At 35.2% G+C, this 24,853-nt stretch overlaps 1 long non-coding RNA gene across 1 annotated transcript in view; it reads right to left on the bottom strand.

The window, feature by feature from the left end:
* Positions 1–836: 836 nt before the first annotated feature.
* Positions 837–24,853, bottom strand: part of LOC116419250 — a 61,162-nt gene continuing 37,145 nt past the window's right edge. The window contains exon 3 of the long non-coding RNA XR_004229510.1: positions 837–1,084. This is a non-coding gene — a long non-coding RNA (uncharacterized LOC116419250). The remainder of the gene's footprint in view (positions 1,085–24,853) is intronic.

Here is a 24,853-nt window from a genome sequence, read left to right as displayed (position 1 = left end):
TATATTAGAAATGAACTCTCTCCTTACCCCCACTTCTTAAATATCTTCCAGGCTTAAGTCTATTCCCTACCTCAAAATTCCTTTTACTTTACTTTTTGTGATTCCCTTTATTAATTCATATGTGTACATATCAGCATTGGTTTAAAAAAAATGCAAGCCCTTTGAGAGTAGCATTTTGAAGGAATTAATTTATGAACAAATGAATGAACCTGAATCCTGCATAACTTCCAGGAATAGCACCTTTGTAATGTGTACTTCTATGTCCATGAGAAAGTCACTTCGCATTTACAGATCTATAAAATTAGGAGATGATACTAAAAAGATTCCCTTCTGGTTCTAAATCTATTATCTTAGAATCAGTTATCTCATTAGAATAACAGATGAGAAATTATTAAAATGACTAAAACCTAACTCATATTTATCATAGTAAGTGCTTAATAAATGCTCGTTAATGGAATGATTGATTAAGTATTGTAAAAATCAAAATTTTTAAATTGGGGGGTGGGGTTGTTCTGGGCCTGAGTCAAACTCCCACTACAAATGTATATGAAATACTTTTGTAAGCCTCATCTAGATGCTATTTATTATTCATTACTTTGAAGGAAGTTGAGGAAGGTGGTCCCTTAGAGTGAAAGGGAAGATATTATTATACCTCTCACTTGCCTTTCTCTTGAGTGCTAAAGTAATCGTACTTGATTACAAGCTATTATAGCCCTACACTTTTACTCAAATAATATTTCACTTGATACCATTTGAAGTCAAAACCAGACAAGAAGAATTCAATCACAGACTTTATTAAAGCAGTTTTGAATTTTCTTTTTTCTATAAAACACCTTCTTTTTCCTTTTTATTGTTTACAGACTAATTATAACAATAGCTCAATCACCTCCTGCAACAAAAGCAGGTCAACATTCCGCATCTCACTGTTTCAAATCCTTACCCAAAATAGGGAAAATGGCTGTGGTGGATCAGCAGTGAAAATTCACACAACTGCTCAGTCATGGACATCCTTGGATGAGTCACTCTGGAAAAATGACCACTGGGAAGAGGAAGCAGCTGCAGGATAATGGGGTGAACTTTCCATCTGAAATCAGAAAATAGAACTTTGAATCCTTTATTCATTATTTACCATTTTTCTGACCATATGAATAATTCTGGGTTTCCTCAACCATGCAATGAAGGAGCAGATACAGTTAGATACTATTGCCACTATCACATTCATCACCAACTCCACCACAATAGCTGGTAATGCACTTCCTAACCTCCACCTCTGTAGAATCCTTAATTTAGCATCACAAGAATGAACTCATAATGGCAGAGAAAAGCCAGGAAGTTCCCTGAATTCTCCCCAGTTTCCTTCAAGAAAAACAAAACAAAACATTAAATCAATTCTCTACACAGATTCTGAAATGACAGAATCTACAAAAAGACAAAGTGAAACCATTTCCTAGCTTAAGAAAACTTAGAAAGACTCCAGAAAAGGTCTGTCTCATTTGGGTAAAAAGGGAACACTGCTCAGCATGGCCAGTGTCTGACCAAGTCAGGAGGCTTTTGGCCATAGCACAGATCAGCAATCAAGATCCTAAGGTCCTGGCTTAACAAGCTAGTGGAACAGCAGGCCTGCTGTGAGAACCCCAACAGAAGGCAAAGCTGCCAGCCTCAGAGCTCCCACACACAAGGGACAACTAGGCCAGTCTACCCTAGAGCAGTGGACAAAGCCATCAACAGCTGAAGTCCTAGTACAGAAAGCCAGCAATCAGATGCTTGATCCTTAGCATAAGAAACTTGTACCTCAGGAGCAAAACTCAACTTTAAAAGTCACATAATAGACTAAAAAAGGAGTAAAAAACAGAAAAGAGCTCAGGATATTTTTTTTAATATTTCTCTGCCACCACAATATATATATATATATATTTTTAATATATATTGTGGTGGCAGAGAAATCAAAACATAAACTCAGGACAACAATGTCAAAATGCCTACTGAAAAAGCCTCAAAAAGAAATGTATCTTGAGGTCAAGCCAAAAAAAGAATTCTTAGAAGGGTTCAAAAAGGATTTTAAAAATCAAATAAGAGAGCTAGAAGGAAAATTGGGGAAAGAAATGAGAGTTATGCAAGAGAGAGTCAATAGTTTGGAAAAAGGACAAAAATTTACTGAAGAAAATGACTCCTTAAAAAATACATTTGACTTGGAGAAGCTCGTTGGCCCAGGAGAGTAACAACCCTGGAATCAAGGAGGACCTGAATTCAAATCCAGCCTTAGACACTTAACATTTACTAGGTGTATAACTCTAGCCAAGTCACTTAATCCCAAAAGCCATGCCAAAAAGAAAAAGAAAGAAGAAAAATACATTTGCTCAATTGGGGGGGGGGGGGGGGGGGGGGGGGGGGGGGGAATGGGGAATCCACTGAAGAAAATAACTACTTTAAAGTAGGATTAACCAAATGGAAAGGAGATACAAAATCTAAGTGAAGAAAATAATTCCTTAAAAATTAGGATTGGGCAAGTAAAAGCTAATGACTATGATCATTAAAATCAATTTTTTTAATGAAAAAAATAGAACAAAGTGTAAAAATTCCACCAATCTGGAAATTAGATACAGAATAGATGATTTAAGAATTATTGGACAATCTGATCAAAAACATAGCCTATACAGCATCTTTAAGAAATTGTCCAAGCCAAATGGCCCTAATATTCTAGAACCAAAGAGTAATTAAAAGAAGTCACTGATCACTGAAAGAGATCACAAAATGATAACTCCAGGGAATATTCTAGAAGAGAAAATACTACGAGAAACCAGAGAGATACAATAAAAATATCAAGGAACCACAGTCAGGATTACACAGAATTTAGCAGCTTCTATATTAAAGAATGGGGAAGTCTTTGAATAAGATATTCCAGAATGCAAAGAAGTTTGGATTACAATAAAAAAAATAAAGTACCTAGTAAAATTGAGAATAATTTTTCAGGGGAAAACATGGATATTTAATGAAATAAGGGACTTTCAAATTTTCTTGTTGAAAAACCAGACCTGAACAGAAAACTCAGTCTTCAAATACAGAACTCAAGAAAAGCATAAAAATGTTTTAAAAACGAAAGAAAAAATTATGTTATTCACTAAGGTTAAACTGTTTACATCCTTACACAGGAAGATGATACTTGTAACTCTTGAGAACTGTATATCTAATTAGGGTAGTTAGTAGTATACATATTCAGCGTGTGTGGGTATAAGTTGACATTGATGTGATGATTAAAAAAATTAAGGAGGGCAAAAAAAAAGGGTTGTACAGGGAAAAGAGGAAAAGGGAAGGCAGAACAGTGTAAATTACATCACATGAAAAGATACAAAAGACATATGAGAGTAGAGGGAAAGAAAGAAGGGGGTAAGCATTGTTTGAATCTTACTCTTATCAGATTTGACTTATAGAGGAAATAATGTACACATTTAGTTGGGTATAGAAATTTAGTTTATAGGGAAGTAAAAGAAAAAAAAGAAAAGGGAAGGGGGCTGATAGAAGGGAAGTAAGATTGAGGAAGGCATCAGGGTTAAGAAGAAAACTCTGGTAAGGAGAGACAGGGTTAAAGGAAAGAGAAAAGTATAAATAGTGAAGGGAATAGATGGAAGAGAGGGGAGGAAAAGAAGCAAGGGAGAGAGAGGGAGGCAGGAAGAAAAGGAAAGCTGCAAAAAGAGAAGAAAAAAAGGAAAAGGGGAGAAAGGAACTGATTGCTCCCTAAATAGAATAACCACTAGGGCATCAGAGAAAAGTTTAGGAAATCTAACCTTGTCTGCATAGTACAGAGGTGGGGAACTTTGGATGTAGATTCCTTATATACATTCAACATTGGTAACTAAATGGCACAAGGAATAAAAGACAGAAAGACCTGAATTTCAACTTTACCTCAAACACTTCTTAGCTGTGTGAACCCAGGCAAATGACTTAATTTCTTTGTGCCTTAATTTCTTGATTTGTAGAATGGAGATAATCACAGTATCTATTTTCCCAGAGTTGTTGTGAGGTTCAAATGAGTTAACACATGTTAACTATTTTGCAAAATTTAAAGCATTGTATGATTGAAATTTATGACTGTCATAGTTGTGGTGCTAGTGGATAGAATGTTGGAGCTGCAGTCAGGAAAACTTGAGTAGAAATCCTGCCTCAGTCACTTACTAGCTGTATGACTTTGGACAAGGAACTTATGCATTCTCAGCCTCCATTTCCTCATCTGTAAAATGAGGATGATAATATTTACTTCCCAGGGTTGTTGTGATCACTAAACAAGATAATATGTATAAAATGCTTTGCAAACATTAAAGCATTATATAAATGCTAGTTATTATTATATGTTGATTAGTTTTGTTGAACTCCTTTTTTTTCTTGCTTCTTTTTAAATCTTTGCTACGAAGAATGGCTCCCTAAGGAAGATTATATTCATAAATGAAGATAATGTAGCAGCCAAAGATAGTAAGATAATAGATGTGGGTCATTTTTTTTTTCTTTTTTGAAAGAACTGGATCATAGATGAAGAGCTTAAAGGGACTTCAGAAACTAGTTAGTGAAACCTCATCTATTAAATGAAAAAGTTGAGGCACAATAAGTTTAGGGATTCTTCCCAAGGTCACAGAGAGAGCCAGGGATGAGAACAGAGGATTTGAACTCGGGTCTTCCAGATGCTGGGGTCAGTGCCCTTTCTACCAGCTTGCATTGCTTTCTTCTATTTCTGCAATACAGATTGTCTTTCTAGGTCTCTCCTTAGTCCCATAGTCACCATCCTTTGCAGTGGAAAGCATAAAATGAAAAACATAATTTTAATATAGATATAGATATATTTCAACAATGAAACAATGTCACCTTACTCCTTTAAATGCTCAGCAACCTAATAGACCCTTTTATCCATTCTCATTTTTGTTGACACTTTCATCCCTCTCTGTGTCATCTCTTCCTTTCTATAACCAGAATCTCAATGTCACACACATCCATCAGTGTCCATGCCTCCAGCTTTGTTGCCAGAATCATTCCCACAAACTGCAAGTCCAAATTCAATCTCAGTGCTCTTTCCCAATGACCTTTATAGGAATCTCAAGGGCTTTGGAGAGTTGGGAAACCAATAAAATTATTACCTGTGAGACTGTGAGATGCTCCCTGCTTTTATCTCAACACTGTGTAAATAAATAGCCAAAGGCTATTGTTTTCAAAATAAAACTGTGGGGCAGAAGGAGAAGAATTATAATTACTGCTGGCTGAACTTGGGTTCTTTTTCAGAGAGAGAGAGAGAGAGAGAGAGAGAGGGAAAGAGGGAGGAAGAAAAGAAGGAAGGAAGGAAGGAAGGAAGGAAGGAAGGAAGGAAGGAAGGAAGGAAGGAAGGAAGGAAGGAAGGAAAGAAGGAAGGAAGAAAAAGAAAGAAAGAGGATTTGAGGAAGATTGTACAAGTCTGACCATGTCATCCTCCCCCCACACCTACTTAATAAACATCAGTAGCTCCCTATCACTTCCAAGATCAAATATAAAACCCTCTGTTTGCATTCAAAGTCCTTTATAACCCAACCCCCTCCTCCTTTTCCAGTATTCTTTTCCTAACTTGTAGACATCTAGGGACAATGGTTTCCTTTCTGTTTTACTATCAACTCATTCCATTTTTTCATCTTGGAGCATTTTCTTTGACTAATCCCATACCAGAGATTCTATCCTTCCCCTTTCCCCTCTCTACCTATTGGTTTTCCTGACTTTATTTAAATCCCAAATAAAATGCCATCTTTTACAGAAAACCTTTCCTAATTCTCTTGATTCTACTTTCTTCCTTTTTTAAATTATCCTGTTGATAGAATTTTTCTATAAATTCTTTTTTTTTTTCTGCAATTGTTAACTGTGAGTTCCTCAAGAGCAAGGACTGTCTGCATTTTGCCTTTTGTATGTGTGTGGTATTTCCAACACATAGTACAGTGCTTAGCATTTAGTAGGCATTTAATAAGTGCTTATTGACCAGTTTATAAATACCAGATAAATTTAGGTCACATTCCTTCCCCACATACATGCCTTTTTACAAATAAAGGAATTTGTCATCTATCCAATCCCTCAATTTTTACCCTTCTAGGAGTGATTTTCTTTTCAAAAGAGCCCCAATAGTGAAAAACGCCTGCCTCAATGCCAGTTAATTCACTGCTCAGACTGTTTCTTCAGAGAAGTGATTTCACGAAGATCAAATAAATAAGAATCAGCGATGATATCAGAAATCCAATTCATATGACTTCAAACTCAGAGCTTTTCTTTGCCAGACTCCTCAGCGCCACCCTCCTCCACTGAGCACCAACCTCCCTCTTTCTCTACTTCATTTAATCAGAGAAAGTCTAAAAAATATACACTCTGACCTGGGAAAATTGTAAATAAATGACTGTCTTTGTTAACTCCGAGCCCCCACTCACAAACTATGTTCTGGCAAAGTATTTCATTTTAAGACCTATCTCTTCCTTCTTGGCTTTTTCCAATTATTCCTGTCAATGCATTCAAGCAATGTTGCATACAGTTTAATAGTGTGGAGGGTCAACAACTTAATCACATTTTCTACCTTAAAAAAGCAAAGTAAACTTTGAAACACTTAAGGATAAGCAATTTTTTAAGAAATAAAAGGCTCCTTTCTACCCCTTCCCAGTAGGAAAAGGAAAGGGGAACATCAGACTTAGATTCCCATGATCTTAGGAATGAAAAGAGGAGAGAGATGATGTGAGGAATTATAGGCCTCAGACTGCAGTCTGGACAGGTTTCTGAAATGAATTGTATATATTCCAGAATTCCATACCATCTTGAATCCACAGTCCTCCATGTCGTTATCGGAAACACAAGAAGTTTAGACCACATACCCTTTAATGTCCCTTCCAACTAAGTCTTGGATCCTCCTAGGCTATAAACTAAACTAGAATTAGAATCATGTTTTATCAAAAAATATGCCAGTCATCCCTTATCTAGCACAGAACTCAGTCCATAATAATTGCTCAATAAATGTTTGTTGTATGAGTGAAAAAATGGCTTAGGGATAAAGCATACAGCATGAAATTCAGTTGTATATGTCAAAAAAAAAAAAATCTCATCATAACTAGGATCCCCAGTAAAAATAAAACTAAAAATGTCTAGGCCCTAGCCAATGGGGTGTTTATTTAAACAATTATGAATACCCAAAGATACACTGCAGAACAAAAATTGGACCTGGTAAAGCTGACTTTCAAGTTGGTTATAATAGAGTTTCTTTATATTCTGAGTTAAGTCCCCTCCAATACTCCCAGGAAACTCAAATAGTGTTGTATATGTTCCTGAGGGAAAACTAGATCAGTAGCTTACATTTCAAGCTGAAAGATTATGCTTTAAATCTCTATATTCTCCTGGAACACGGTCTGGCTAAGAGGAAAATATCTTATGAATAGTAAAGAGAAAAAATGGTATTGCAGCAAGCAGAATTCCCTGAATGAATTGGGGAAAATCTATGCTCATTACAGAGAATGGTATCTTTCTATAAGTTGAAATCCTGCATGGAGACTATATTCTAATGTTTGAATTGTGCATTCATTTCTGAACTGGAAAAAAGCATCCCTATCTCCTCCTATTGTAAAAGTGTATCACCCAGGCTTATTGGATAGATCAATGATTTCATTGAGAAAAGCAATTCCCTGATGAAAAAATGTGGTTGTAGTTGTTATTGTTATTGAGTTGTTTCAGTCTTGTGTGATTCTCTGTGACCCTATTTGAGGTTTGTTTGTTTTTTGACAGAGATACTAAAGTGGTTTGCCATTTCCTTTTCCAGCTCATATTACAGATGAGGAAACTGAGGGAAATTGGATTGAGTGACTTGCCCAGGGTCATACAGCTAATAAATGTCTGAGATCAAATTTGAAATCTGGTGTTCCTGCCTCCAAACCCAATGCTCAGTGGTTCTCAAAGTATGGTCTAGAGGATCCTGGGGATCTCTGAAACCCTTTTAGAGGGTCTACAAATTCAAAAATAGTTTTTTTATTTCCAATATGGTAAATGTCTATAAATATAATCTAGATAAACAAAAACGCTTTGGAGAGATTCTCAATAATTTTTAATAGGATAAAGATACTGAAAACAAAAGTTTGAGAACCCCTGCATCTAGCCACTGTGCCAACAACTGACTTGGTAAGGAAATTCCCTCGATCAATTCATTCAGCACCTTAGTCTTAGGGTTGTCTAGAGCAGGGCTTTTTAAACTTCTACTCACAACCCCTTTTCACCCAAGGAATTTTAATGTGATCCAAGATATATAGGTATATAAAGTAGGCATACAAATCAAACGTTTACTTATAATAAATCATAATTTACTGACCCCCACAGTTCAAGAAACTTTGGCCTAGAGTACTCACTGACTTCCCCATGGTCATGCAGTCCAGTATGTGACAAAGGTAATACTTGAACTCATACTCCTAGCTAGGAGAACAGCTCTATGTTCACTACACAGTGCAAGAGAAGAGAGAGAGTAAGAAATAGAAATGAAGAAAGAGATGGAGAGAGATAGAGGGAAAGAGAGAACCAGAATAAATGCCATTTCCTCTGATCAAAAGACCAAAATGAAGTCACTCACATGTCTTTATAAACACTCTGACTGTACACCTCTTCAATTATTAAGCCTCATTGGAGTCTCTAAGCCAGAGAGAAAAGGATTAAATGGGTTACTGTGTATCCCTGGGCCCCTGAAAATCCCTCCACTTCTGTGCTTGGGAGTTGTAGCAGTTGAAAGCTTTGCTATAATCCAACTACTCTCCCAGTGATGGACTGGCTTTTATTTGGGTACATTCAAATGTCAAGCTCTAATCCAATGTAACTACAAAAAGAAAATGTACAATCGATATTTTAAACCCCTTCCAACCTACTTCTCCACCCTGCCTCCCAAGCAAAAAGAAGATGGGAGATAAGGAAAAGGAATAAAAAAAAGGAAGAAGAAAAAAGAAAAGAATATTATTCTTGAACCAGAGAAAAGCAAAATGGATCCAATAAGACAGGATTCAATGCTGAAAGTGAAATACAAGAATATCAACAATAATCTCACTGGGTTTCAGCTTCTATCTTTTCTGCTGATGAAAACTCAATTGTGTTAAAATATCTGTACCATTGCTGATGAAATACATTTATTTCTCTTTGAACTATAACATGAGTCTCCCCATGGTGGCCTTGATTTGGAAATATTACATTTTCCCCCTGCCCTACGGCTCAATGTATTGCCCCTGTGTGGGACCATAACTTTTGAATGGGCCATAGCTTGATTACATCAGACTCTGAAAAGTAATTCCATTGATGAATCGCAGAGTAACACCCAGACCCTTGATCATATGTCTCAGGGTGAAGTTCTGAATGAATAAAAAACATTTACTCCCATGTAAGCTACCCCTGAGAGATGTCCCAATGGAAAAAGAGGCATCTCACGTCAAACAATAATTCCAATGGGAGGAAATGAAATCTTCCATCACTCAAAGGATGGAGAAAAGATGATGATAGGGTGGAAAAAGCAATGGCTCTCACTTAGAGGGTGGGGGCTCGAATTCAGTTCAGGGCTATGACTCAACTCAAAGTAGAGTTCACTCTAAGCCTCAGAAATTCCTGTACTCTTTCTCTTGAGGGCTCTACCTCCCTTTCTGAATTCCAAAAACCATAGGGCATCTATAAATAATTTTTTATTTTACTTTAAAGGACATTCAGAGGGTTAGGGTTAGGGCAAGGGTTATTCAAATTCTGATTCAGATAATCCCTTGACCCCAAGAAAATCATTTGATTTTTCTAAGCCTCATTTGCTTATCTATAAAATTTGAGTAATAACAGCACTACTTCATGGAGTGGTTTTGAGGATCAAATAAGGTACTATATGTAAAATGCTTGGCAAACCTTAAATTATTACACAAATGCTAATTATTATTGTTATTATATAGTGATTTATACATAAAATTCAATGGTCTTTAGGTATAATAACCCATAATGTTATTATACTCCTTTTTTTTTTGTTTTGTTTTTGCTGAGGCAATTGACTTGCCCAGGGTCACACAGCTAGGAAGTGTTAAGTGTTTGAGATCAGATTTGAACTCAGGTCCTCCTGACTCCAGGGCTGGTGCTCTATCCACTGAAGCACTAGCTGCCTTATTATACTCCTCTTATAGGTAAAGAAATTGAAGTTCAGTTTTCTACTTTGTGATTATATAATAGCTAAATATCAAAGGCAAGAATTGAACTCAAAATTTCTCCTGATACTAAGTACAGCATGTTTTCCAGTAAGCCATATGATATGTCTATCTATCCTTCTATCATCATTCTTAGCCATTATCCACTATCTATCATCTATGAAATATTATAAATCAAATATAGATGTATATACTATACATATGTGGGAGGGGAAGTTATCCAGACACCAAATATATACAAAGCAAGCATAAAGTGATTTCCAGAGGGAAGGACATTGACCACTGGAGGAATCAGAACAAGACTTCTTACAAAGAAGCTGATCCTAGAGTTGAGACTGGAAAGAAGGGGTTGATCTTTATATACTTGCAAGTTCAGAGGTCCCTAATATTTCTGAGGTTGGGCTTTTCCCAATCTGACAAACAACAAAGAGAGGAGTAGCAACTCTGGTTCCTGTACCACCTATAGTCTAAAAGGTGAAGAGGCAAAATCTGGAGCAGTCAATTAATAGAAATGATGACTATCGAGACTACTGAGGTCTAAGAATTGTGGAGAAAATGAAAATTTCAAGCAATACATTATATTTGGGGGCATGCCATCTGCAACAGCATGGTGCATTGGATAAGGCACTGAAAGTGAAGTTGCAAAAATCTGGGTCCAAACCCTGCCTAAGAAACTTACTAGCAATATGACCTTGAATGAGTCATATAATTAATTTGGGGCCCCATTTTCTCTTGTAAAAAGGGGACAATAACGATACCTATGTCCCAGAATTGTTAGGAAAATAGAATAAGAATGAAAAGGTAAGATTTGATGGTTTCTAAGATCCCTTCAGGTAATCTTTTGATATCATTAACAAGATAATAACAAAACAGCTATAACATTTTAAGAGACTTTTTATGGTTCTCAAAATTCAACAATAAGAATATGATGAAGCATTTATTATGTTCTAGAAACTATGCTAAGTAGAGAAAATAGAAAGAAGAGTAAAAGCATGGTCTCTGTCTTCAATGAGGTCACAATCTAACAGGACAGAGAACATACACGCAGAGTAAATAGAAAGTAAACTCAGAAGGAAGAAACTAGAAAGGAAGTATTTGTTCTTATAATAAACCTATGGTACAGATAGTAGACGTATCATTATTCCCATTTCACAGATGAACAAGTTAAAGTCCTGAATCTGAATGACTTGCACAGGGTTACTCAGGTGTTACTTGCCACAGCTGTTATTCAAAATACACACAGAGTAAATAAGAAGTAAACTCAGAAGGAAGAAACTAGAAGGGAAGTATTTTTTTCTTATAATAAACCTATGATACTGATAGTAGAAGTATCATTATTCCCATTTCACAGATGAACAAGTTAAAGTCCTGAATTTGAATGACTTGCCCAGAGTTACTCAGCTGTTATTTGCCACAGGATCCTAAGCTGGGATTGAACCCAGGTTTCCCAACTCTACAGATATATTTTGGAAAAATACAATAAAATAATGTTTCTACTGGGGTTTACAGAAGGAGCTCATGAAAATCTAACTACCTCCTTTAGCTAAGAAATCATCTCCTTTTATATCTTGATGGAATATTTTGCCAATCAAACACTTACTGCTGTTCCCCTCAACCTTTTTTTTTTTTTTTTTTTTAATGAAACTATTTCATTTCATAGGTCCAGGGATTAAGAGACTTTTCACTTTCTGAGTTTCTTTAACAGGAATTGAATTTTTAATGAGCAGAAAATGAAAAAGTAGGGCATTGTTACATTACAGAATTCATTTTCTGATTAGTTTTGGTGGGGCTTTTTTTTTTTTTAACTTTGTCTTTACTAGAGAAAAAAAATTTTTAATTTCTGGGGGAAAAAGATACTGAAAACACCTGTCAACTGCCAGTTTTACAAGAAAAAGCCTCAGGGTGCAGAATGTAGATATACAATGAAAAACCAAAATCAAAATGTGTCCAGTTCCTTCCCACAAAGACCCTCATTCAACTGAAACTCTAAATCATAATGGGTGATGAGCCACAAATCTTTGGCCTATTTATGGGGACCTTTCATTTCCCCAAAGAATGAAAAGAATTATTCCAGCTGTGCCCAGATGTGCAGAACCTGAAAATTACTTATCTCATCACTTTTTCAAGCATGTCTAAAGTTAGTAAGTTTTTAAACTCATTAAAAGTTTATCACCTGTTGTATATCTTGTAAACTTATAAACTAAATTTCCTTAATTAGAAAAACAGTAGGGGAAAATAAGCAAAATCTTTGCTTCCGACTATGACGGGGGGATGAAACAAGGGAGAAAGAGAGGGAGAGAAGGAAGTGGGGAAGTGAGACAGAGAGATAGTGAGAGGGCAAAAGAGAAGAGAAGAAAGGGGGGGAAGAGGTACAGAGAGAAGAGAGAAAGGAAAACGAAAGATATAGATAGTAAGAGAAAGGAAAAAAGAGAGAAGAAACCCAGAAAGATATGAGGGAAGGAGAAGATGAGAGAAAAAAGAAGGCGAGGGTAAGGGAGGAGAACATCTCTGTTAGGTTAAGCTGATCACGTTAGTTAAATGTATCTATAATAACCCTGTTTACCTTAATAGAAATGCTTACTTTAATCATCAATTATTATCTTTCTAATGACCTCTATATTCACTGGTTTATCTTGATTTCTTACAAGACTTGTTTTTCATCCTTCATCCCATAGGCATTATTCAACTGGGAAAATATTGTTGAAGTCAGAGCTTATAAATACTAAAAACCCAATTCAATGTACTTCAGGGTTCTGTCATACTTCAATATGGAGAAGAGGCCTACAAGTGTAGGCAGCCATTTCAGATGTGATCCACTTTTTTCTCATTCCAAGTCATTACCACTAGTTGAAAGAAAAAGGCCTCTGATTCTTCCCATTATTGTTATTTCTTTAAAAAAAATAATAAAAATATACCCATTGATGGTATAATAATAGTAATGATTCTTAATTTAGAGCAAAGTTTCTTAACTTGAAGTCTATCAATTTAGTTTTTCATTTTTGCTTTTTTTAAATAATTATATTTCAGCACAATCTATTTCCCTTCTAAATATTTTAGAATTCTAAATTCCCTCTCTCTCTCTCTCTCCATATATATATATACATATATGTATATGTATATTTAATAATTCTAAATATTTTATGCTATGTATTTAAAAACATAATTCTGAGAAGGTATTCATCATCTTCACCAACTGCCCAAGGAATCCATAATATGTATAAAGATTAAGAATCTAGAATCCCTGTATTGCCATCCCACATGCAGAAAAGGCTCAAATGGTTGGATATCTCAAGTCACTCTTTTGATTCCCACATAACCCACATGATACTCTCTATTGAATAATCTTCAAATTATCCAACATCCAAATTCAGTGTCATTATCTATTTGTGTCATGTCTATGAAAGAACAGAATGATTTCTTTTTTCCTCTTTATCACTATTTATTCTTTTCCTAAAGCTACCTGAGCATATTCCGAGCACATCTCCATGACTATGTGCACACTTATTCCCTTCTACCCTATGCAAGATAAAAAGGCATTTTAGAAAAAAAAAAAAAAAAGTTCCTCTGGATTGATAATTAAAATAGAGAAGATAATCAAAGGTTCCATGAATACTATTTTCAGGTTCAATTTCTCATCAAATCACCAATTCTCAGAGGGAGGAAGCCTCAGAAGCCATTAAATCCAACCTTGATTGGAACCCTGACTTGGCGTGCTTGGCAGATGGTCACTCAGCCTTCACTTAAAGATGTCAATCAATTAATCAATAAGCATTTGTTAAGCTACCTAAGTAGGTCACAATTTCTTTGTATCACCAAGTAATTCTCTAACCCTGTAAAACCCACAAGAGTTACCCATCTGTACCTGTGGAGTAGGTTTCTATGCCCCAATTCTCTAACTCTATCATAGATCTGGATAAAAAGACAAGTCATTTTTTTTTCCTTTTCAAGACAAATTTAAATATCTTAAAATAAAACAAAGCCTCTATTTTCCCCTTTCAAGACCCCTTTGCCTAACAACCAGGACAAGACATTCCACTCACACAGAATGTTTCCTGATAACTCTGTTTACTTTTGATGAATCACTTTCCATATCTCTCATTGGAATAAGACAAGAGTCAGGTGACTCTCCCCTCATATTGCTTACTATTGAGTAAAGAACCAGGACTTAAATCTTTCTTGGTCAGCATTTTCCACTCTGGGTAAAGAAACCCAACAGCTGCTAGGGTGACTAATTGTGTACTTTGTCCATATATTCAGCAACCTCCCCAGGACTGAAAGGAGATGTTGAATTGGGTGTAGGTCAGATAATATCAGGCTGCAAAGCCAGGGAGAGGCTAGAGATGAAAGGCACCAAACAGCCCTTGCTTCTAAGAAACAAACAGAGGAGTGACTCTATGGAATGCCCTGCAAATGAGTCCTTTTCATCAGTTTTAAAAGGAACGGAAAATCTTCTATCTTGCCAAGAGTAGCTGCAGAGATTTCCTCATCTTCAGTGATTTCCCAGTGAAATCCAGACATGGGAGGCGCCTCTGCAGAGGCCAGGAGCTAACAAAGGTGGAATTGAATTCATGAATGGAGATGGAAAGAAATAGACAGACAGAGACAAAGAGAGGGAGGGAAGAAGTAGGAAAATGTAGAAAGTTAATTTGGGAATAAGTGAAATTGGGAACAAATGTCTAGCTAACTGAATAAGGATTTCATTATTTTTGTCCTTATAGAGAAAATGCTCTTTATTGCATCATTAACTATGATATCTATATGTTTTTTCTGGAGGTGATGGCTTGGAAAGATTTAGATTTAGGGCTAAGAGTATTTTAAGGTCACCAAGTCAAACACCTTTTGTTTTGTATTTGAGGAAATTGAGGTCCAAATTGAGTTACTTTCTCAAAGATAACACAGAGAATAAGTATCAAAGCTAAAAATTAGACCCCATTGTAGTATACCAAAGTACCTGCTAGTACTCTCCAACATATGTAATTATATTAGAGTTATGGTGGTGGTCTTGTTGTTGCTGTTGTTGTTGTTATTTCAATAAACAAACATATATTCTCTCTTTTCCATTCCCAGATCCCTCATGTAAAAAAAAAAGGAAATGCAAAATGAGTTATAAAATTATGTTTTGATAGTGTAGAAAAATTAATCTGGGCTCAGGAGTCAAAAAGACTGGATTCAAATCTATCTCTAAAACTAATTCAGTGACCTTAGTTAAAACACTTACATGGGCTTCAGTTGTTTTATCTGAAAAATAAGAGGGTTAGAATAGATCATCTCTGAAGGCTCTTCCAGCCCTGGATCTATAATCCTATCATCTGTGTAGATGTTTGGATTCCATCCTTACTCTTCCATTAGTACTTAATACCTTTGAAAATAGTGATGCTTCTTTGTCTTTGTGTCCTATATATATACATAACATTTTTCATCTTTTTGTAGTTTGGTTTTTAAGTCCAGACCTATGATTTAAATTTCTGAAGGGAATTTCTATTATGAAAACTTTTTTGCTAATGCAAATCTGAAACTTTTCTGTATCTTATAAACATTTCCCCCAAACACTGAGATATTAAATGACTCACTCTTGGTTACCCAGGGAGCAAGAATTAGAGGGAAGATTTAAACTAAGGCTCTTTGATTTTGATTTTGGAACCACTATGCTTTTAGCAGCACTACAGAAAATCATAATCTTTGTAAAACAGTTAGCACAGTTCATGGCACATGATAGGTGTTTCATAAGTGTTTATTCTCTTCCCTCTCCCTAACTTCATGAGACAGAGATAGAGACAGACAGAGAGACACAGAGACAGAGATAGAGACAGAGGGAGTATTAACAGATAGATATCCTTTGGAACTTGACAGGCCTTCTTAAGTGTTGACAAATGGTTGTCAAATTGAAGTGGGGTAAAAAGGAGTATGATTTTTCACTTCCTTGGAGACCACTGTAACATATGATTCTGAATAGTATGTATGATCCTTTTCCTGTAGAGGGATCACTGATTCTAATTCAATTATGTCAAATTCAGATAAAAGGAAGGACATTTAAACATGCAGAAGAATCCCTGTCGGCTGCATATTTACTAAGAAAACCACACTAACATTATATTCTATTATGTTTTTATTTTTTTGTTCAAGCTTTTTCAGTTACCTTTTAATATGATTAGGCCACATTATAAGTCATGTATTTGGTCGACAACTTAGTCCAATATTCTCATTTTACAGGTGAAAGAACAGAGGCCCAGAGAAGTTAAATGGCTTCTTGAGGGTTACGTGTATAAAAAGTGGGAAAACTTAAGATTCAAAACCAGAACCTCTGGTTTTAAATCTATTCTTCTTTCCACTGTACCATGCTACCTCTGAGGATTTCAATTAAATTGAACATGTATTTATTTGAGAAATTGAAACGACAACAAAACAAATACTAACTATCCTAAATCCTTGGATCACCAGAACAGAGTTGAAATATCTCTTGTTCTTATGGGACTTGTATTCTACTGATATGGAGTATAATTTGTTTGAATGAATGTGGCTCAACTACATCCTTCCAACAGGTCTCTTAGAACCAACTATTATTTGGCCAACAGTGTCAATGGAGATAAAAACAGCAAGGACGAGATTGAGGGTCATTACATTAGTGCTGTTAGAAACAAAGAGAAATTGACCTGTTATGTTCTTGGAAAGGATGAATTTCTTTTTTTATAACAACTGAATCACACAACATCCCATATTCTAGACTTCTGGTGGAGAAAAATGTGATCCTTAGCACTGAGGGTCAAGAAAAACTGATGGGAATACCAGATACCCCAGTCTTTTCTTATTTCATTCAAAGTGAAGTAAAGAAAGCAGTGTTGATAGAGACTAATGAAATCCTCTTTAAATGGCATTTTGTAGGAAAAAGATTTTGGTTGTTAAATTTCTGTAGCAATACCAATAATAGCTGCATTTAAAAATTATTTTTGTGATTCCAGTGGGAAAGGGAGCCCCCAATGAAGAAAATACCTTATTTATAGCATCTCTACAATTATTCTGCAACTTAGAAACTTGGAGAGTATCCTATGGCAGTGATAGGTTAAATAACTTGTCCAATGTCACATAATCATTATGAATCGATTCTAGGAGTCCTGCTTTCTACCTGCTATCATTATCTCAAATGAGATAATACATTGTAAAGCACTTCACTAATTTCAGAACATTACATAATGCTAGCTCTTATTATTCCTTGAAATCTCTCATCTGACATCCACATGGTGATTTCATGTAAAAATTACACACATACATATATATATATACATACATTATATATATACATATGTGTATATAAATACATATATAAATATGGTTGTACATCATGCAACTAATAAGTTATAGTCCCCAGGTAAGTTAACTACAAGTCTCTTTTTATTACATTGTTCTTTTTTTTTTTAATACTCCAAGATTTTTAAACCTTTTTTTGTATGTCATGGATGCTGCAGGTGGTCTGGTAAAGCCTATTTATACTTCCTCAGAATGTTTTTAAATACATAAAATAACATAAAAGACATGATAAAAATCTGTGATGAACAACACAAAGTTTCTAGCATAGTTTATTTATTAACAAGGCTAGCAGTTGCCAGTAGTAGAGGTCAATGGCCTCTCAATGACCAGAGACACATCTCACGATCAGAGCAGTTCTTATACAGTTTGGTGTTTACATAAGGTCCAGTGATACAAACTAAATTAAGACTCTGATTGATCTATAAAAATGGTGAAGGGTAGACTACATATCACACTACTGGCAAGAGGGGGTCTCAAGGATCCACAGAAATGAGGAAAACATAGTTGTATAAGACCCTCTGAAAAAAAAATCCTGAGACTAATATCACCACCAGAGAGACATCAGAGAGACCCAACAGTGAGTGGGCAGGACATGTCCTAATAAAGCTGATTCATGTACCTCTCATCTTCCTAATCTCCCTCAATAGACAGTACCAGATTACAGCATCAAATAAGATTTGGATACCTCCACTCTTACAGATTGTGCTGTGTGCATCCACATCTGATCTATAAAAATTAGAGTCAATTTAATTGATTTTAATTGATTAATTAATCAGTCAACTATTAACAATACATTTACTAATACATATGTTGTTGTTCAGTCATTTACAATTCTTCATTACCCCATTTGGTGTTTTCTTGGCAAAGATACTGAAGTGGTTTACCATTTCCTTCTCTAGTGCATTTTATAGGTGAGGAAACTGAGGCAAACAGGGTAAGTGACTTGCCCAGGGCCACAAAGTTAATAAATATCTGAAGTTGGATTTGAACTCATGAAGAAGAAGCTGCATAGGATTACAAAGAAAACCATTGTGTTGAAATAAAAAATGTATTTTTTTCCCATCTAAATTTATGTATTCCCTGAAACCTAAGTTAAAAACTTTTGATCTAGTACCAAATCCTCAGTTCACAAATGAGGAACTTGAATTACTACTCAGAGTAATGATTTGCTGATCATACAATTGTACAGTAACAAACCTACAATTAGAACTCAGGGCTTTGGGCTCCATATATTTTCTTTTTATTATACCAAACTGTAACTCAGTACAATGTACAGAAATATAAAAAGTATTAACTCTATTCAGGGCAAGAAACCACTCTGGATGCAAGATAGAATTTATATAGAGAAATAAGAAGAGATAAGACTCTAAAGGTAAAGTAGACCAGAATTATTGAAACCCAGGCTAAGGAGTTTGGACTTTGTCCTATAGGCAAGAGGAAACCATTAAAGGTTTACCCAGCTAGAGAATGAGTGTTGTTATAAAAATCAGTGAAGTTTAGGACAATTTATCTGGTAATGATCCCCAGGAGGAAAGTAGGGAGGCTAGAGTCCAGAGGATTACTTAAGGAGGATATTGAAATATTCCAGGCAGGAAGTAATAAGAATTTTAACCACTAATGCTGCCGCCAACACCAGCCGATTTTTTTCCATCCAATCTTTTCCCTGTTTTTACTTTTACATCATTCTAACTACCTAGAAAAAAGCTCTTTTTCAATTTCTGAGTATCTCATTCTTCTCCACATAGGAGTCCATTCATTCATTCTTGTATTCATTCAACAAACCAGCACAGACTTTGGCAGCAAAATGATTCAGAGACTAATTGTTTGCCATTGTCCATCTCCCCAAGAGTCTTTCTCATTCTTGTTCAGTATCTTTATTCAGTTCATCTCTCTCATTTATATTGTGAGTCAGCTAGGCAGGGACTTTATTTAATTCTTCTCCATTGTTTGAGTATAATAAACAATCATTTAGAGGGTTTTAAAAACCAATGGCATGAGGTCTGGTTTGGATGAGACTTCAGTGAATTGTGACTAATATGGTGATTCTTTAATTATTATTGACAACATTCAGATGGCAACAACTATATTTAGTTTTGTTAACTTAGGCAGAATTCTACAGAGCAGTAATTCCCAATCTCCTCAGAGTTGGCACTCTATCATTCATTGTCTCATTCTGAAGCAACGATCTGGCTAATGAATATATTTACTTTTAAGATAAAGAGAATTTTTTTCTTTAAGAAAGAAAAAGAGGTATGTTTTTTAGAACGATATTTCATAGAGTTTCAAGTTTTACAAAATCATTCTTTATAACTGTTATAATAGGCATTATTAGTATTATTATCCCCATTTTACAGATAGGGAAATTAGTCTTTTATGTGATTAAATAAGTTGCCAATGACTAAAATTGTAATCTTTGATATAGCCCTCCTCTAAAGTATCCCCCAGTTCAAAGTACTAGTTAAATGGAACATTATCAGCTCAAATTAATGGCTCAAAGTCCCTACCATTCTAAATCAGGCCACATCAGTGAAAATGTGAATTCAAGGGGAAAAAATGACTAATTAAATAGAATGACAAGGTAATAAGAAAATAGATCAAGCAAACACACTCGCCATTCTCAAATAGCTGCTACCATCACTACCTTCCCCCAAATGGTGATAAGAACTAACAAGGTTCCTCTTTTCTCTCCCTGCTCTGGTAGTCTTTGGAGAAATAGTCTTTAAGTATAGCAACTAAACATTGTTGTTTCTTTCTGTGTGCTCACTTTAATACCATTGTAAATAATTAGATGAAGTTCCCTTGGGAGCTGAATAACTGTCTTCAACTTCCAGCATGCTTTCAACATGATCAAGAAATAAACTCCATTTCTTCCTAGCTATTCTATCTCTCCTAAGTATGTCCATGCCTCTCAATGGCTTCAACCCCTGAATTGTTTCACCCCCTACAAGACCTCCTTTTTAAAAATATACGTTTTGAGACTCTAATCAGAGACCCTTCTGAGTGATGTGACCATGCTGTAGAGCTCAAACACAGCCTTCTGAGAAATGTAGTCCAAAGGGAATTTTCTCCAATAAGTAAGACTCTCTTAGAGCAAACCATTGTGAGAACAATAGATCTCTCCACGTACATAAACCCCTTTATGCATGCAGTAAATATCCAAAGTAAAATTCAAAACCCTAAGCTCCAAACTCCAAGTCAAGAGCTCCATTCATCACATTATGCAGTCTTTCAATTATATGATTTCCCTTAAAATTCATTAAATGTTACCTTGATGTTACCAAATGTTACAAATGTTATTAAAACATTACAAAACTAGAGCTGAAAATTCTTGAGTAAAGTGCTTATACTAAATAAAAGAAAACCAGGAAATGAAAATGGATCCATAATGTGCACTAGGGTCCAGTGGAGACTGAGGAGCAGAGTAAGTTGTAAATGTTCCTTTTTGTCCATTTAGCTATTTCCTTTAGATGACCAAAGAGCCTTTTAAAAGCTCTTTTATTTGGAAAGCTCATTTCAGTAACTCCAGCAACATGTGCTTTTGTTTTGGGTCTTTAATTTATTATGAATGCTTAACATCATTTAACATCAGCCACAAGTTTCTGTCTTTATTGAAAGAGTACCCTTCCTGTTTTAAAAATTCCTTTTTAAGACACAAAATGTCTTAACTATCTGAACACCTGCTTCATCAAAATCAAACAGAACATGATTTTTTTCCAGTTTCACAAGAATTCTAAAGATATATTAGTTTTATCAAAATAAGTGTGCCCTTCCTCCTCTCAGCTGCATACATGTAGAACCCAGTCTCCATGTTGTTATTGTTGTTGTTCAGTCATTTCAATCACATCAAATTGACCCCATTTGGATTTTCTTGGCAAAGATACTGGAGTGGTTTGCTGTTTCCTTCTCCAGATCACTTTGCAGATGAAGAAACAGGGTTAATTGTCTTGCCCAGGATTACACAGCTAGTCTAAGGTCAGTCCATCTAACTCCAGGGCCACTGCTCTATACAATGCACTACCTAGCTGCTCCCCAGTTACTATAATCATTGCTTTTGCTCAATTCTGTTTCTTTGTCACAAAAAGAGAATTCATATCTGGATAGAGCTGAGGGAAGAGGAGGCAGGCTATATATATGATTCAAAATAAATTGAAAACTTTTTTTTTTTCCAAAATAAGCATGAATCATACTTCCTACCTCTGGACAGAAAGATGGTGGATTCAGAGAGTATCATGGAATGTAACATTTTAAACACAGCCAAAGTGTATTTGTTTTGTTAAATTATGGGGGGGAGAGAGGGTTGGTGCAAGGGAAGACCACAAATTCTAGAGAGCTGTAAAAATTTCATGTAATTATTGCTATTTCATTCTTATCTTCCCTTTTTTCATGGAATTCAGATGGAAATAGTCCTGGGACAAGTCAAGAACTTGCTCTGAGACTTGTATTTAATGCTTTGTAGATGAGGACTAAACATTGAGAGGTAAGATCATCTGGTGTGTGAAAATATCTTAACATGGTATGGACTTTATCCTGTCTTCTTATAATGTTGCTCCCCCCAACTCTGTATTTTGAAGTCTTTTTGTTTGATATAACTTGGAGGTTGTGAATATTTGGGATGATAACATTGCTCTTAAATTTTTAAATATCAATATAATTTCTGGGGAATTATGGGTTGTAACCCCTTGATCTGAGAAAATGCTCTGATTCTAGTAAAATTTATTTGTTAAGTTTAGAAGGACATTTTGAGGTCTGCACTGATAGTATATGAATATATTATCAATTCATTTAAGAAAAACTGAAGCTTTGATACATAATTTTTGAACTTTTCCCTTCTTGTTCAATCAATCCTAGGACCACATTGGACTGAATCGAAGAAATAAAAAATAATGACAGTAGTCAAAAAGGAATTTATTTTTACATATATACACACACTTATGTATGTGTATGTATTTATGTATGTATGTACATCCATATATGATTTTTCTTTTATAGTTGACAATGACCAACTAGAGCCTCTGGGCTGGACTAACAGGATCTCCTATGAGTGGGAAGAAGAAGGACAGATGATAATAGGGTATGGCTCTACCTGACAAAAGTACCACTAGAACCCATGAGGAGTGCTGCAGGAAGACTAATCAGATAAGGATCCCGGTTTTCAGGCAATCAAGTAGCTTAAGATTCTCTTTCTTCCTTCTGTACTAGAGCATCATAGATGCACCACACTGGAAATGATTGGAAAATTCAGGAAAGAAGTAGGAGCAGTACAAATTTAAAGTTGGGGTTAGGGCTAGGGCTACAACTATTAAGGTTTTGCGGAGATTAGGAAATATTCTGATAGGCTGTGAGTTATGGATAACCCCTGCAGAATTAAAGAGCTACCCTGCATCTCTCTTCCTACCCCCAATTTGAATAGATGCTATTTTTGTTGTTGTTGCTACCTGCTTTGTTATTGTTAAGTGATTTCAGTAGTGTCTGACTCTTCAAGATTCCATTTGAGGAATAAATTTGATAAAGATGCTGGAATAATTTGTTATTTCTTTCTCACTTTGCAGATGAGGAAACTGAGACAAGTAGGGTTAAGTGATTTGCCAAAAGTCACACAATTGATAAGTATCTGAGGCCTGATATGAACTCACTAAAAATGAGTCTTCTTGAGTTCAAGTGTGGTATTTTATCTACTGCACTATGTAGCTACCTTTTACAGTAATATGCTATAAAGTTTCTACCTTTTTTTTGCATAATGCCTATTAATGGATAAATCTATGTTCCTTAGGGATAACCCTTCTGTAATTTCTAGTAACAATGTCCCATTCCTGGGTTGCCATCACAAAAACCTCTATTTTGATAAATTAATCCTCCTGACTTTACTATTTTATTTTGTCATTTCTCTTTCTCCATGATGAAATATGAGTTAATGTGGATATTGCGAATGGAGGTCTTCCTTGAATCTTCCCATGGGTTTTTCCTATTTCATAAGCTCCTTTTAAATATAAAGCACTTTTCACTTGCAATTAGCAAATTCAATGAAATGTAGCTGTTGTTTGTTTTGTTTATTGTTTCTTGAAGTGATATCTGCTATTACAAAGTTGTTTCTGTGGGTTTTTTAAAAAAAATTATTTATGGCATGCTCCAAAAACATTGATCAATCCTGTTACTACTTTTTGGCAAGTAAATATTAACATTTCCATAGTTGTCATTAGTTTTTTGGAACCTTGTTTCATTAATATTGTAGAGTTTTATACCAGAATGCTTTCCAAGTCTGTTACTGTCCATTTTACCATTCTGGAATGATATATTAAAACTGATATTACATAGGCATTAATTACTTTAGACATATTTTCCCCCCTGAAATTTGATTTCAAAATCCAATGTCTCACAATATTTAGTATCAGCTTTCTCCTTGCTAGCTTTACACTCAATGTATCTTGATAGAAGGTGACAAGGTATTTATCAGTATCACCTCCATTCATTAACTCAATTTGACCTCTGAACTCAAGCTTGAAGCTTTCAATCTCTATCATTCTTTGGAATTTATGAAGGATTTTGAATTTATCAATTCCACGTGACATTTTGATACTACAAGAGAAAGATTCTACAAGACAAGGCATATTGTCTTGAATATTTCTGAATGCAACCATTATAGTTTGAAGTCATCCATCTACATCAAGAAATTAATAAAATATGTAATTTGACTATCTTAGTTAGAAATAGTATTTAGTTCAATCTATGAAAGATAATAATGAATTTATGACTAAGCAGAATCAATGAGCTTAAACTCTATCCTTGAAAATAAAATGTTATGTTATATTTATTGCTGTTGTGTTTTAAATAGAGAATAGTTTTCCACTTCAACATCATAATTCTTCCTATCTGATGTTAATGTAATAAGCCTTTTTTATATCAGATCAATCAGTAGTTCTGAGTTTTTAAATGGGGTATTTCAAAGCATAAAGGAGCGAAAAATGGACCATGGTGGAATTTGATGGCAAAGGGCCAAGGAATGTACAATTCTCTCTTCAGATGGGAGTTAATGCTCCCTCAGTTGCTCCCAGAGATTAACCCAGCATACCCTGTCCCAGGAAGAACTCAGTGTTAATCCCCTCACCAGAAATACATTTCAGTCTGACATTTCATAGGCTAAACTGGTATATCTATCTATCTATCTATCTATTTATCTATCTATTTTGTATTTATATGTGTATATATGCAGGTATATACATTTTTATATCTGTGTGTATACATATATGTATATGCATGAATGTCATAAATAAATAGATAGATGGATATGTGTGTAACTGCATTTTGTTCTAAAAAAAACAAGGCAGTAGCACATGGGAAACTTTGAGGGATTCAACATGACACCTAAGCATTCCTTTGCTCTG

Source organism: Sarcophilus harrisii, chromosome 5, assembly GCF_902635505.1.
Source record: "Sarcophilus harrisii chromosome 5, mSarHar1.11, whole genome shotgun sequence".
NCBI classification, from domain to species: domain Eukaryota; kingdom Metazoa; phylum Chordata; class Mammalia; order Dasyuromorphia; family Dasyuridae; genus Sarcophilus; species Sarcophilus harrisii.
The sequence above is the reverse complement of the archived record's forward strand: the minus strand, read 5'-3'. Positions and strand labels throughout refer to the sequence as shown.